This window comes from Canis lupus, assembly GCF_048164855.1.
Source record: "Canis lupus baileyi chromosome 5 unlocalized genomic scaffold, mCanLup2.hap1 SUPER_5_unloc_2, whole genome shotgun sequence".
In the NCBI taxonomy this organism is placed as follows: Eukaryota; Metazoa; Chordata; class Mammalia; order Carnivora; family Canidae; genus Canis; species Canis lupus.
This window is the reverse complement of record NW_027326409.1, coordinates 218,668-233,870: the sequence shown is the minus strand read 5'-3', so window position 1 is coordinate 233,870 and position 15,203 is coordinate 218,668. Positions and strand designations below refer to the sequence as shown.

General features: G+C 37.1%; 1 protein-coding gene and 1 long non-coding RNA gene across 3 annotated transcripts in view; one reads left to right on the top strand and one right to left on the bottom strand.

Annotated features, from left to right (window-relative positions):
• LOC140629406 (uncharacterized) overlaps positions 1 to 15,203 on the top strand; it is a 186,646-nt gene that overhangs the window by 5,525 nt on the left and 165,918 nt on the right. The window lies entirely within an intron of this gene.
• LOC140629403 (outer dynein arm-docking complex subunit 2-like) overlaps positions 13,678 to 15,203 on the bottom strand; it is a 200,155-nt gene continuing 198,629 nt past the window's right edge. For both annotated transcript variants that reach the window (XR_012027236.1, XR_012027237.1), the window contains one exon: positions 13,678 to 13,819. The gene's annotated coding sequence lies outside the window, so the exon portion shown is untranslated. The remainder of the gene's footprint in view (positions 13,820 to 15,203) is intronic.

Below are 15,203 nucleotides of genomic sequence, written 5' to 3'. Positions count from 1 at the left end.
GTTTTCCACAAATTTGCCATATGCTATTATTAAGATTTTTTTTTTAATGTGAAAGCAATATATTACTACTGCTAAAGCTAGAAAAATGTTAAGTAACAACATTTGGCAGAAATCTTGATTCATTCTGTTAGACCTAGAGTGTCATTATAAACATAAGCAATTTTCACTTTCTAATAAAAAAAAAGCCTTCATTTTAAGCATTTTGGTATTTTACCAAGGAGCCTGACAGTTCAGAACAAATATTGATTAAAGTTTTTGAAAATAAGGATTGCTTTTAAACTCTTTTTTTCTAGTTATTACTTATAGGCAATGATATAAATTACAAAGCCAGGGAATGACTGTCACTTCCCGTCCAAATGTTATAAAATAGTAAATTTATGAACAAATAGCAGGTTCACCTCACACTTGGCCAGTGTGACTTGTAGAGATACATGTCGAAGTGCATAAGGGAAACAGCGAAGCCCATAGTGAAAGCCACAGCTGCAGAAACGTGGTGGGTGAGCCAGCAGAAATGGGAGCCTCCAAATTTCTCACAAGGCATTTTTTGCTTTGTTTATGATTTAATTTTAATTGCATAAATAATGCAGGATAAATTCTCTCTGAGAGGGCCTTCTCCATAAATTCACTCACAGCCAAGGAACAGAGTACAAGTGAAAGTTCCTCGTCAGCCAGCTCCACCCAGTCACGTTCCTGGGTAGCAACCACCAAGAGGTGGCCACTGCTGATTTGATGTGCAGCCTTTGGCTCCTTCTTCTCTGGGTTCACATACATGAATGCAAGCAAATCATCATAGTTTCGCTTTCTGACCTTTTGAAATAAATGAGACCATAACTTATGCCCTTATATAAACATACACAGACACACAGAATTAAACTAAAACTCGCTTTTTCATTCGATTTCATAGAGAACTTTCATATTAGGACATATACATGTAATTCCGTATTTTTAAGTCTTACATGATGCTCCATAATCCATTTAGTCATTCTCCATCATCATTTCTGCCTTTTCAATTCTCACTATAATAAACATTAAACACCTTTGTTGGACTATTTCTGCACAAGTGTAAGCATGTTTCTAGGAATCGCTATACAGATGTGGAATTCCTGGGTTGAAGGAGACATGATTTAAAAATTTTGATAGATATTTCCTAATTTCCCTCCAATCTATGCCCCTAAAGTCCCCGTTTGCTGACGTGCTACATAGCATTTCATATATTTGGACATCATAATGTTTGCCAGTCTGATGAGTAAAATAGTGTCTTATTGTGTGAGAAGATTTTCATTTGTTTATAAGCCATTTGTATTTCTTAATTAAAGAAACTTGCTTATAATTTTATTAGATGCCTTGTTAATTTTATAAAGATCCTTTATAAATCATTTTTCCATGATATATATGTTTTATATAGTGCAAATATGTTACCTGGTCTGACATCTGCCTTTTGCCTATTTTGATTTTGCCTTATAGGGGGTTTAAAGGTGAATATAGGTCAATAGGTCTGCATTTTCCTTTATGAATTCTTGGTTTTGTGTCTTCCTTACAATTTTGTGTCTGTATTTTGTGTTTTTATTTTCTTCTAATGGTTTTAAAAAATTATTTTCACTTGGCTCTTTAATCCTCTTGGAATTAATCTGTATATGTTGTGAGGTGGAAATCTAACTTGATTCTTTTCTCTTCTTCAGTTGAATAGCTAGTTATTCCTGTGGTGTCCCTTAAAGAGTTTTCCCCCACTGATTTGAAATTCCTTTTCTGGTGTACATGGCGAATTCCTTTCCAATGTAGATTGGTCTAAGAGATGTTGCAAAACACCCAAAAGGCTGTAATAAATTTAATCTTCAAAATTTTAAAACCATCTTGCGCTCCAAAGACTTCCAATATTATTCTGTTTCTAATTTCAGAGCATGTCAAGTATCGAAATAGTAATATGCATGGCCTGGTTATGGTTCTAATTTAGAAGGCTAATTCAACACTGTTCTAGGACGAAGCTGCCTTTTATTTTGTCGTGTCCTGCTCGAAGCAGGAGAGCAGTTTCGGGCAGCCATAGTCTCCAGAGTAGAGGACGGCTGTACAGAGCTTTTCAAATGCATCACATAACCAAGTGGTAACTGACCACCAGCAATATAAGGTTATTTGTAAAAGTGATGAGTCCCTGCCATCCATCATTTGAAAAAGTAAAATGCATCTTTTTTTTTTCTTGCTCAATACTTAATGGAATGCGAATTACTTTTTTTTTTTTTTTTCACAAAGCAACCAGTCAATATGAGAACCTTCAATCTGCTTGCATATTAGTCGAATTCACTCTGGACAAACATGCAAATATTTTGTTGCCAACACTCCTCAAAACGTTAGCTACATAAAAAGTACAGAAATACAAATAATGAACAGTCAGTAGAGCTGAGATCCAGGTGGGTTAATGTTCTTCTTCTACTTCCCAGAGCTTGAGACAGGGCCTGAAGTAACCGTGAAGCACTAACACTTCATCTTTTCGTTTCATTCCAAAATATCTTCGGTAGCCACCAATAATCACAGAGTCTCTACTCCATTATACACATGAAAATATACTATATTGTGGAATCTTGAGGTGAAATCTGGAGAACGTTTTGTCCTCAAAATGTGCATTGAAATACAAGAATTTCTCCCAGGAGACTATTCTATCTTGAAAATCAATTTGCTTGCATATCAAAACGTGGCCATTTAAATATAGTGAAGACTTTTGATCACCAGCTAGTATGACTCTATGTTTGGAACCAAATGGACTTCAGGTACTCAATAGAGTTTTAAGATGCAATTACTCTATGTACTTCATGCTGTATCAAGCTTTTGGCTGACCCCACCACCCCATCCATCCTCCCTGCTTTCATTTTTATTCTGTTTTCATGTATGTGTGGTTTATTTGAATAAATTCACCAAAGGAATGCGTGTGAGCAAAAGTGATGTATTCAACTTTTGCTTAATCTGCTTAAAAAGAAATTGCTTGTCTTCTTTAACTCTTCCCTGTTACCAAGGGCTGGAACACGGATGTGACAGTGACCCACATCTATTGATCAGATAACAACTCAAAGAACAGCAGAGAGTCACAAGATGAAAGGAACCTGGGGCTTTGAATGGACCACATGGATGAGAGCTTCCGGGCTTGGGCTCAGATAACTCTTTCTGGGAATGGCTGGACAGTAAATGTGTGAGGTTTTGTGGGTCATAAGTTCCCCGTTCAACTCTGCCACTGCAGTGTGAAAGCAGCTGTAGATAATGCTTGAGTATGAATGAGTCAATGAATGAGTGTTGCTGTGTTGCTGTAAAACTATTTAATGGACACCGAAGATTGAGCTTTATGTAATTTTCATGTGCAACACAATATACTTCCCTTGACTTTTTTTTTTCCAGTCATTTAAATATGTACAAACTGTTCTTACCTCAGGAACAGAAACAGACAGCAGGCTAGATTTGATGGGAGGTTGATTTTGCTGGCTCCCCGCACCTGGGCTATTCAGCTCTGGACTCTTATGAGGGACCAATAGACTTCCCCTTCTTGAAGTCACAGTACTTTGGGGTTTCTTGACAAAGGGAACTTAGCCTATATGCTCCATAATGCACACCTGTACAAAGTTACCGCCAGCGGGCTTAAGCAAAGCACTTTTAGATGACTGGAGGCTTTCCCAAACAGAGGGAACTCAAAAGATGTCAAGAAAGCATGCTTTCTCCCCTCTCCTCCTGAGAATGTGTTAAATATGTTTAGAGAATCAGCCTAATTATTTTCACAATATTTTTAATGCTGTTCTTTTTGTATTTTAACCCCCTTTAAAAAAAAAGTATTGACATACCTTTAGACACGGTATTGTTTGGGTTTTGATGCTTATGTTTTTTTTAAGTCATGGAAAAATGGTGATTAATTTATAAGGATTACTGTTTTCTAGCTCACTTCCTCCTGCCTCTCCCCCAAACCCCACAAAATTCAAACTATTTTTTCCATTGTTTTCTTTTAAAATAATCAACAGTAAACATTTATGGGACACCTGCATGCAAAATCCTGTGCCAAGAACTGCATTGAATTTGATTTAAAAGACATGATCCTTGCCTAGCTTAGAAACTTGTTAAGAAAGCCCCAGAAAACAAACATACCTCATCTAAAATGTTCTAAGGTGTCTGATATAAAGATTGCTTGAATCCAGTAAATCTGTAAATCATCTGTAGAAATTGCATGAGGGAGCATAAAGACGATAAAGGGCCATTTTATGTGTCTGCTAAAAATTTTGTAACCATATTACCAACATCCTTCCCGAAAACATGCAAAAAGATCATTATTTCAGAAATTTGAGCCTGATTGAAAAACAGCATTTTCACCTCTTACATCAGACATTTTCAAGTTTTATGCCAAAAACCTCTGGGTTTCAAGAGAGATTTTTAGGGCTTCCATTGGAAAAAAAAAAAACAAAAAAACAAAAACAGCAAGAGTAAACACAGGAGTTGTTAGCTCATCTTTCCTGGTCCAGGCCTTCCTGAAACCTGCCTCTGGTCCTCCACCTTTACACTCTTTTGGAAAACTCTTGAAGGGAGAGGGGGTTTGGAAGAGACGAGTTTTGAGAATAAACTTGTCATATGTGGCAGTGAGGTAATTCTTGAGAGAGAAGCCTCTACCTCTCTCCTAAGACCAATTCTTGCCCAAGTGTCTCGGCTCCAGACTACCCCGGCAGGCAACTTATTGGGGTGGAGTGGTGGAGTGGAGCAGTTGGGCCTTCACCTAGAACTATACAGTGATCCTAAGTAATTAGCTATCTGTTTGTTTTGATATTCATTGATCTTTGCTAAGTGTGCTTTGATGTTGTCAGCTACTACAAATCCTGTTTTAGAAGGGAGTGTGGGCTATACAAGAAAGGGAAAAGGAAAAAAGGTGTTTATGCCAATGAATTGTGCAATTTAAATAGCCCAAAGTCTAGGATAAGAGAAGCCCTGTAATATCCAAATATCACAGTTTTTTTTTTCTTGGACCTGCAGTAGCGGTCAGCTCAAGACAGAATGTCCTAATGCTGCTCTTCTGGACTCTTATAAATGGGGACATAGTTATGGAATAAAAAAATTTACATCATATGCACATGGCACTTACTACATGCCCATGTACCATCGTAGGCACTTAACTCATGTCATTCTCACAGCCATCCTTTGGGGTAAGCACCTATTAGTGCCCATTTTGTAGAAGAGGACGCCTAGGCCTAGAATTGCCCTAAGTCACGGGTTGATCACTGGTGGAGTTAGGATTTGAATGCCGTCAGGCAGGTGCCAGAGCTCATTTGCTGAATCACCTAATTCTGACTAACCGCCTCTCTGAAGGTACGCTGGAAGGGTAGAGAGAAAGAACGTTACTTGACTGCATCATTGTAGGCACAGCTAAATACGTGGTTGCACACCTTTTGGCTCCTCATGCAGCAGCAGGAAATTTGACACCAGTGTGTTTGCTTTCCTTTCTGTATGTGACCTTGGTGGGGAGCAGATAGACTCTCAGTGTCACCCAGAATGTGCTGACTTCCCACAGCTCCGACATCATTGCAAAAGGCTGTACTTCCTGTTAAATTTCATGTGTGTGTTCACACTCAAAAGCTAATAACTGCTGACTCTTCTGTGGGTTCTCTCAATCTGGAGAACATCCTTCCTACCAGGCGGTGAAGTGGTTCAGCAATGAAAAACAACATACTTTGGAACACCCCCAGCGATCTGGAAATGTTGCTCTGTTATAGGAATAGACACAGCATGATTGTAAGTGGCATATCCCAAGTGGGGTGAAAACCAGTCGTTTGACTGAGAGGCCTAAAGAGATGATAGTGGCTCCTACAACTTCATGAATTTCTTGCTGTTTTGTCTTGTCTTGTTTTGTTTTGTCTTGTTTTTGTTTGGGATAGCTTCTAGGCCTCCCTCTAATATTCGTGTAGTCCAAGGCAAAAGTACAAATGGACGCCTACACACCATATGTCTAAATATTTAAAAGTTACAAATCAAGCTAAAAACACTGTTAAATAAAATATGTCACATCCCTCTACCTTGACAACTATACTATCATGATGAAAAATCAAAAACTATTTAAAGTTATGATTTTTCTTTGAAAAATATTGAAGACAAGTTGGTTTAATTGTTACTGCACATGTCTGGATGTTTTGTTGTTGGACTAGCAATGTTAAATGAGTAATAAAATGAAAGAGACACAATTTGTAATTTATTATGTATTTATTTAGTTAAATTTATTTTCCTTGTCTTCATTTCAGTAAAGATCACTGTGTTATTATGATCGATATGCTCTCATAACTTGTGTTCTGAAGGAATTCAAATAAAAAGTAATTCTACTAAAAGTGTCCAAGATATATTGAATATATGAAATAAGTGAATATATTTTCATCAAGAATGTACATTAAAGCAAATATAGAAAATTTTAGGTTTAAAGTTATTTTAATATAGTTTATATATTTTTAATATATATTGTTATGAAGTGCTATTTCATTCTAAAACATTATATGTAACATTCAAATAGAAAAGAAAAATTAATAATTAATGAATATAGGATTTTAAATAAAGCTGAAATTTTATTTAATATTTTGGAAAATTAATTTAGAATATTCCATATAAATAAAATTATCTGTTCATGCTAGTGTTCAAGGCATAGCTGGTTGTCAGTGTAAAGTATTGATATCTGATTTCATGAATGACAGTCTAGATCTACACACTTATCAATCTTTAAGTGTTATAAATTGTTTAATATTGCAAAATGTTCTGTCACTGCCAGGTGCAACCACTGCAAAGATTTGCTAAACATTGAATATCTTGTATTGGAGAAGCAAGAAAGTGATGCCAGGCACTTCTGGAAAACAAATACTATATGAAGCAAGGCTAGATTGCATTCAGAGGATTTGCTGAGTTGATTAACTTATCTTTTCTCTCTGCTCTTGAAAGAAATGCTCACCTCTAATGTTCTTAGCAGGATAACCAAAACCTTTCCAATATTTGGAAGTGATTACCTTTTATCCTCAGGTTATACAACAAACAATGTGTAGAAGAATTCCTATGGGCCCTGAATGGTATTGGTCACAACAGCAGATTTTTTGGTTTAAAGTCATTCTAATGAGTGCTAAGTCCTATACAACAGAGGCACTGTGTGCTCTTTAATATAGTTACCTGCACACATGTGTGTGATGTAGGTACTTTCAAAGAAAGGTTCAGGACAGTGGCCCCTTGCCTGGGTCTAAGGGTGATACTGGTTGTTTCGAGTGCTTTTAAATTTTTTGCATTTATTTACGTACTGATTAACTGACTTCTAAAAAATTTATTAAACTTGGGTTCTCTGATGAATCAAAATGAAATCACACTTACTGAATAATTCCCATGAGTTTATCCTCTGATGAGCCTACAATGATTAATGCATGTGACAACACCTGAAGTGACAGAAAGGAGTGTCATTTTTAACAGGGCAACATACATTTTTAAGAGGGGCAATTATTACAGAGCCGTTCTTAGGAAACAATATTTTCACTGAGGGTCAGGGGATTATACACTTGAGCGAAGTCAGCTTTTCTGTTTTTTTTTTTTTTTAAAGATTTTATTTATTTATTCATGATAGTCACAGAGAGAGAGAGAGAGAGGCAGAGACACAGGCAGAGGGAGAAGCAGGCTCCATGCACCGGGAGCCCGACGTGGGATCCGATCCCGGGTCTCCAGGATCGCGCCCTGGGCCAAAGGCAGGCGCCAAACCGCTGCGCCACCCAGGGATCCCGCGAAGTCAGCTTTGCAAATTATTTCCCTTAAGATGAATGAGGAGACAGCTGATTATGGGCACTGCATATGGCTACTACCACTTACCAGCCTTATTCACAGGCAATCATGAGCTCCACAAAATGCTTTTTATTTCCTTCAACACCATGTTTTTCAACATGTAGCTTGTGAACTGCCTTAAGCAGGGGTACTTGTTAAAAATGCACATTCCAGATCCCAACTATACATGCTGAAAGTCAGGTTTCCTGGGCTTAGGCCCTATGGCAATGCTAACACAGATGTTTCTCAAACCATACTTAGGGAAAAAATTGATTTAGGGCAGTGGCGCTTAAGCTTTTTAAATTATACACCCTGATTAGTAAAAAATATTTTGGGCAGACGTCTCTAATATATAATCATGTATTTGTAAATAGTCTATGTGCACTATTGTCCTATTATATCATGTTAATTCTAAAACACAAAAAAAAATTTTTTTAAAGGCAAAGGTAAGTAATATTCTTAAAATATCTTTTTCTCTCAGTGAAACAAAAATATTTTTTGCTTCCAGCAAAATATAATTGTTAATAAGTAAATATATATTAATATGATCAACAGGTTTTAGTGAAAGTTTTATAATTTGAATTGCTTCATAATTAAAAAAATCTTGGCTTAATAATAATTTAAAAGTTGGGGCTCAAGTTCAGGTTAATTAGAGACTTGTTTTTCATGTCATCTCAAAAAAAGATACTTCAAGACAAGACAGATTCACACAGAATAGGTCAATTTCAGACCACATTTACCATTTGTTTTCGGCCCACCCACAATTAAAAGAAGAGTTTGCTTAAAATTATGCTTACAAGTCTTTGGGGATCCCTGGGTGGCTCAGCGGTTTAGCACTGGCCTAGGGTGTGATCCTGGAGTCCCAGGATCGAGTCCTACATCAGGCTTCCTGCATGGAGCTTGCTTCTCCCTTTGCTTGTGTCTCTGTCTCTCTCTGTGTCTCTCATGAATAAATAAAATCTTTTTAAAAAAATTATGCTTACAAGTCTTCCTTGATATCAATCAGTTCTTATAAATTAATCACATGTTGCATTTTTATTTTCAACAACTGACTTTAATAATTCGCTTAAACTCTTTGAGAAATTTTTAAAAAGATGTGAAAATTTCTGTTTTCAAGTTTTTAAAGTGTGATCGGAGTTTCAATAGGCAATACAAGTCATTTTAAGGAGCAAAATCACACAATGGTGGGTACACTTGTAAATCATGAGTGTCTTTTGGAAAGCAGTTACTTTCTCAATTATTGTTAAATGTCATCTTTACCTGAAGGGGGCAGATGAAGAGTGTTTTATGCTTTTTGTTCTTAAATAACAGCTAAGGTAGATTCCCATTGAAAGTCATATCCTCAAGAAGATAAACAAATGACCATGGCTTTTAAAGCTGAAGTTTCAGAGTTGTAAAGGAAATGGTGAAAATGATGAGGCTGCCAAGAAGTGAGCATAAGCTAGATATTGGGAGACCTGTGTTTTTGTCCACTGCTTTCATTTGTATCCCATAAAAAAAGAGCAGTCATGGATGCTAATTGCTGACATTGCCAATTCACTGTGGGAAGGGTATGGAGGCCTCTGGGATAATTGGGTGCGTAGTGGAATTCTTTACTGTGAGGGAGAATAGTAACAATAGCAAGAGCTCATAATTATGGAACCCTTAGGTGCCAGGCACTGTCCAGGGTTTTATATGAATCACTTCATTTCTTACACAATGTCCTGGCACAGTCCTAGAATCAGGTTTTTCTGGATGAGGAATCTGAGTTCAAGGTCATATAGCTACTAAATAATGGAGCCAGGAGTCTGGCATGTTAGGGATTTCATTTGTGGATCTGGGGATTTAAAATGCAGGCCTGGCCCTGGACCTACGATTATGACTCAACTCTGACTTCCCAGTAAGATGGAGGAGGTACTAGAGGGTGCCTGGGGGGCTGAATGCTACACACTCAGGAAACCGACCAATCTCCTGTGGAAGGTGCCCTCTGCAATCTTAAATCTGCAAATAGAGCAGAGGCTAAAATAGCTGATCTTGTCAGCTGATCTTGTGGAGCATTGATTTCCTGAAGACTACAGCCTTCTTTTTTTTTTTTTTTTTTTTACTACAGCCTTCTTGGCAGGATTTCCCCGGTTGTTTTGGATCTCATTTACTTCAGAATGTGTTTCTTTAATTTCTGTGACATATAGAGATGCAATATTAGTGGCTGGGGCAATTTCTTGCCCCATTATAAATATTAGTTTATGTTTTCTTGGAGGGCTTCCTCTGATTGAGTCAATACTTTAGCATCCATTCTATTCCAGGCATTGTGCTTGATTCTTGAGATACAGTGGTTTCAAAAATCTGTCCCTTGCCCTCAGTCTAGACAGAAAGAGGTAAGTGGGTAGGTAGTTAATATAGCACGTTGAGATTGTTTTTAGGGCTAAAACAGCGTGCAGAGACTTGGAAAGACAGAAAGTTTCCCAAAGGGATGATTTGAAGATAGCTAGGTGGAGAGGTACGGGCTGCAGAGACTTCATTCACGTGTGTATCATCATACTTCAAAATAGGTATCATGTGCTTCCTATCTCTTTCCTCACTTCTGTCCTTGCCCAATACCCTCTTCACAGATTTCCTTTCATTGTTCTTCTGTTTTTAATTCCTTTCTTCCTTTAAAACAGAATCACTTTCTTATGTTCAGAAGTATATTATTAGCAATAAACAAAAGGAGATGAGCAAATCTTCACCAATAGTCCTTACCGAAGATTAAGAGTTCTCTGTTTAAAGTCATTGAAAATTATTGCAGTAATCAGTGTGAGGTACCAGAGAGGTCTAAAATTCTAAGGGCATTAAATCATGGGCACTCCCACCCTCAGTGTTTAATTCTTATAGTTTTTAAACCACACACACACACACACACACACACAATCTTATTGTTACAAACACTGCTACCTTGAGAAAGCTAGAAAATAAGATAAGCAAAAATTAAGAAAAGAAAAGCACTATATTCCCACCATTGGAGATTATCTTTAATATCTTTTTGATTTGCTTTCAGATACTTTTTTATATATGGATGTATTTTTATAAAAAATGAAATGATTGCAAAGCAAGTTGTTTTGTATCTTGGTTTTCTAATGATCTTTCCCTTTGTGAGTCAAAATTTTAATCTTATCTAATAGTCTATCTTGAATCAGATTTTCTCAATTATCTTCATAATACCATTTAGAGCTAGTAGGTCCTACGTGTTGAATCTAGCTTTTATGGCTCTTGGTTTTCTTATATTCTAGCATCATCCTTAATTTTTTCCTCCATTGTACACTGACTTGTTGAACAGATCCGACCAAGGACCCCAACAGAATGATTCGTCTTGGTTTTGTCTGGGCGTCTTCTGGTGCTATCATTGAACTTCCCCCATCCACACTATTTTCTTATGCTGAAAGTTTGGTTTAAACTTCTGCTCAAAAAAAAAATAAAAAAATAAAAAAATAAACTTCTGCTCAGGTTATGTTAAACATTTTGGCTAGAATATGCCACAGGTGACAGTTTGTGTTTTTTTGTGTGTCACATCAGGAGACATAATGTTTGATGGCTCCACCATTCAGGGGGCTAAATTTGAGCACTGGATTCGGGTGTTGAAAATCTGGTCGCTTTGTGAACGTACACTTATGTTTTTCTCCTGTGACTAGAAAGAAATCTTTAGTATTGCTTTGGCACTTTATAACAGTTAGATTCCCCATAAAACATGCACTTAATGCTTTTTAACACTACTTGACAACCCTTGCCTAGGTCAATAATTTCATTAGGGATCAACAATGATTAAAATCTAATTCAATCCTTCCTTTTCTCTTAGTAGGTAATACTTTTCTATGAAATAACACTTTCTTTCATCAAGTGGTGTTGTTTTGTTTTGTTTTGGTTTGGTTACTCTGTAATATAGTCTAACTGGGGCAGCAAAATAAATGTTTAATATTCCCCATTAGATACATGTTTTCAAAGGAAAAAACTTACTTAATAACTGCCTCAAATGGTGACATCTGGTGAGGAGGGCTTCTTTTTTCAGTATCATTCTCTATTCATGGATTTTCACTGATTCAATCAATGTTCCTATATCCTTGAAACATTTCTGGTCTAAAAAGTTTTAAGTTGAGTAATTCAGTATCAGTTGTTTTACACTGAAGTGCTACTTAAGAGAAACAGATACAGCCAATTCTACAATTTTATGAATATTTTGAAAAAATGAGATTGACAAGATGGTGAAAATCCCTTTCATTACACATGACGAGCCACCTGGCTCAGAGTATGCCCTTCCCCGGTTGCAGTGTGTGAAGTTCAGTCTGTCAGCCTCACAAGATGAAAATGAATTTACTCTTGGAAAAATGGATTTACAAGGCTGAAAGGGAGGCACCATTTCACTAACTGTTCTCTTGTACCATAGGCAAGATAAGATGTCTCTATTTAGAGAATTTTTCTTTTTTATTTCACAATGCAGATATGGAACTTCAGATTTTTTCTTACCCATTTTAAAAAAATGAGTTGATAAACAGCTGACTACTGGCTTAGTGGTGCAGCTCATCACATAGCACATACATTGGAAAGAGGTATATATTTATTTGCTTGTTATTCTGTCTTCTAAAGTGAAGTCAGGGATCCCTGGGTGGCGCAGCGGTAAACCAAGAAGAACATGAAAATGACAAACGTGTGTGAGCGGGTATATATAAGCATGCATACATGCATGCATTCACAGAAAGATGTATTATTGAATTGTAATGTTACTGAATGTCTTGACTTCAGCACTGAAAGTCTCGTGTCTGGGTAAACACTCCAGTCCCAGGCAAAAAGGGATGGTTGGCCACCCTAAAGTTACCAGATAGAAACCACATGGGATTCAGCAACAGATCTCTGATCAGTCTTCCTGTTCTTGACTCAGACATTTAATAAGGCCTTTAATTCAGACATGAGTTAATATGTCAAACTGGCAGGAAAATAACTTATTAAGTACATAAGAATATGAATTCAAGTAAGTATGAGGAATGCACTAAAAGTCTTTAAAACTGCCAGTATGAAAAGGATCAAGAATTGTACTCCCTATTTTTTCTTCAGAAGAGGTAATATAGCTGCCAGTATTTCTGAATATTCCAGCCAAAGCTTGGAAAATAGCATGGCGGAAGGTACGAGGTACTTGAGTTGATTTTCACGATGGAATTTTATTTATACAGAGACCATTCATTGACTGTTTAGTTAGAAAAGACCTTAAAGAATTATATAATCTATCTTTCCACATCTAGTCAAGGCCACAATTAGATCATGATGGGATTCTACCCAATATATTTTTAAAGACCCTCAAATAAAGAGATGTTCCATTATTAATTTTATGCCTCGCCTGAAACTCTCATCCTTTATATGGAACTAATTACTTTTCTGGTTGATGCTAGAGAGTGTGAATAGCCAGAAACCATTCTCTGACAAAGGTTAGAAGATTATTTTTCAATTTCCTTTAAGTATTTTAATTCTAGAAGCTTTTAACTTTTCTTCAAAGTTTGTACTTTTAAACTTTTGATTACATCTGTGCTCTGCTCCAAATCCCTAATGCATACATTTGGGTATGTTCTGCATTCCTAATAGCTCCTAGGTGATGCTGATGGTTCAAGGACCATAGTCTTGCTTGCTTGCTTAATTGAAGTATAGTTGACACACAATGTTACATAAGTTTTAAATGTACAACATAGTGATTCAGCAACTCTGTACATTATCCTATGTTCACCACAAGGATAACTACCATCTGTCACCATACAACACTGTTACAACACCGCTGACTACATTCCCTATGCTGTAACTTTCATACCTGTGATTTATTCATTCTGTAACTGGAAACCTATATACCTCCCACTCCCCTTCACCCATTTGCCCCTCCCCCCACTGCCTTGCCCTCTGGCATCCACCAGTTTGCTTATTCTGTATTTATGGGTCTATTTTTGCTTTTTTTTGTTTATTTGCTTTGTGTTTTTTTTTTTAACCACACGTTGAAGAGCAAGGTTGCAAAGAACTTAGTTATAGCTTACTTCAGACTTTTCTTCTTAACCTAGAAAGACAAATAGTACCCAGTTAGATACAGTCTTTACAGAAAGCAGTGGACATAGATAGAGATGGAAAAACTATTTTAAGGGTATTATTGGTATAGAGAAATATTTGTAAAAACAAAATAAGAAAGCTATTTCTGTAGCATAGTGACTAGACTGCGATATAAATATGAATACTATATACAATGGTGACTTATCCTGTAATTGCTGATTGCTTTAGTTATGAATTTTTAATTCACACTTTATAACTAGATTTAGACTTATTTTACTCCCCTTTGATGAAATTATTTTTCTCTACTTATTTTTTCTTTTTCTTTTTTTTTTAAATGATTTTATTTGTTCATGACAGAGAGAGAGAGAGGCAGAGACATAGACAGAGAGAGAAGCAGGTTCCTTGCAGGGAGCCTAAAGGGGGACTCGATCCCAGGATCCCAGAACCGTGACCTGAGCCCAAGGCAGACGTTCAACTGCTGAGCTACCCAGGTGTCCCAATTTTTCATAACATGAATATATGAAATTACTTTATACAAAGAAAGTTCACATGTGGAAATGCAGTATTGCAAATACCATAAACCAAATACATTTTTATATTTTGTAATTCAAGCTAACATTTAGATTGGGGTGCCTGGGTGGCTCAGTCAGTTATACATGGGACTCTTGATTTTGTCTCAGGTCCTGATCTCAGGGCTGTGAGATTGAGCCCAGCCTGTGGCTCCATCCTGAGCGTGGAGTCTGCTTAGATTTCCTCTCTCCCTCTGCCCCACTCCACTGGAACAGCTGAGGGCAGCATGGAAAACCTCAAATGTCTCTGTGAGGAGGCCTACCAGAAGACATATCAAAACTGCAGAGGCAAGGCCTCTATCGTACTTCCAAATGCCAAGTCTCCCGCAGAGTACATCTGATTTGTCAAGCCTAGATCACATTCAGAATTCAAGCTGCAAGGCAGTCTGGAAAATGTAGATCTTAAGTTTCTAGTCTCTATGACCTGAGAAGGCCAACTAGAAAAGGGGTGGAATGAATGGTGGTCACCAATACTTTATACCCTGTCCTAGGACTATTGTTCTAGAATAGAAGCTCAACATCTACATGGGATGATGTTCTTTTTTGTCAATTCTGACAAGTCAGTATATCAATCTATCAACAGTCTTCCTGATCTTGGTCAAACCATAAAAGTTTGATATTCTCAGAAACATACCAGAATGAGGCAATCTTAGATTTGAAATAATCGTGTTATTTAAAGATTTTATTTATTTGAGAAGGAGAGAGTAAGCACAAGTGGGAGTGGGGAGGGGCAGAGGCAGAAGGAGAAGCGGGGAGCCCAGTGTGAGATCATGACCTGGGCCAAAGCCAGACACTTAACTGACTGAGACACCCAGGCGCCCCTTG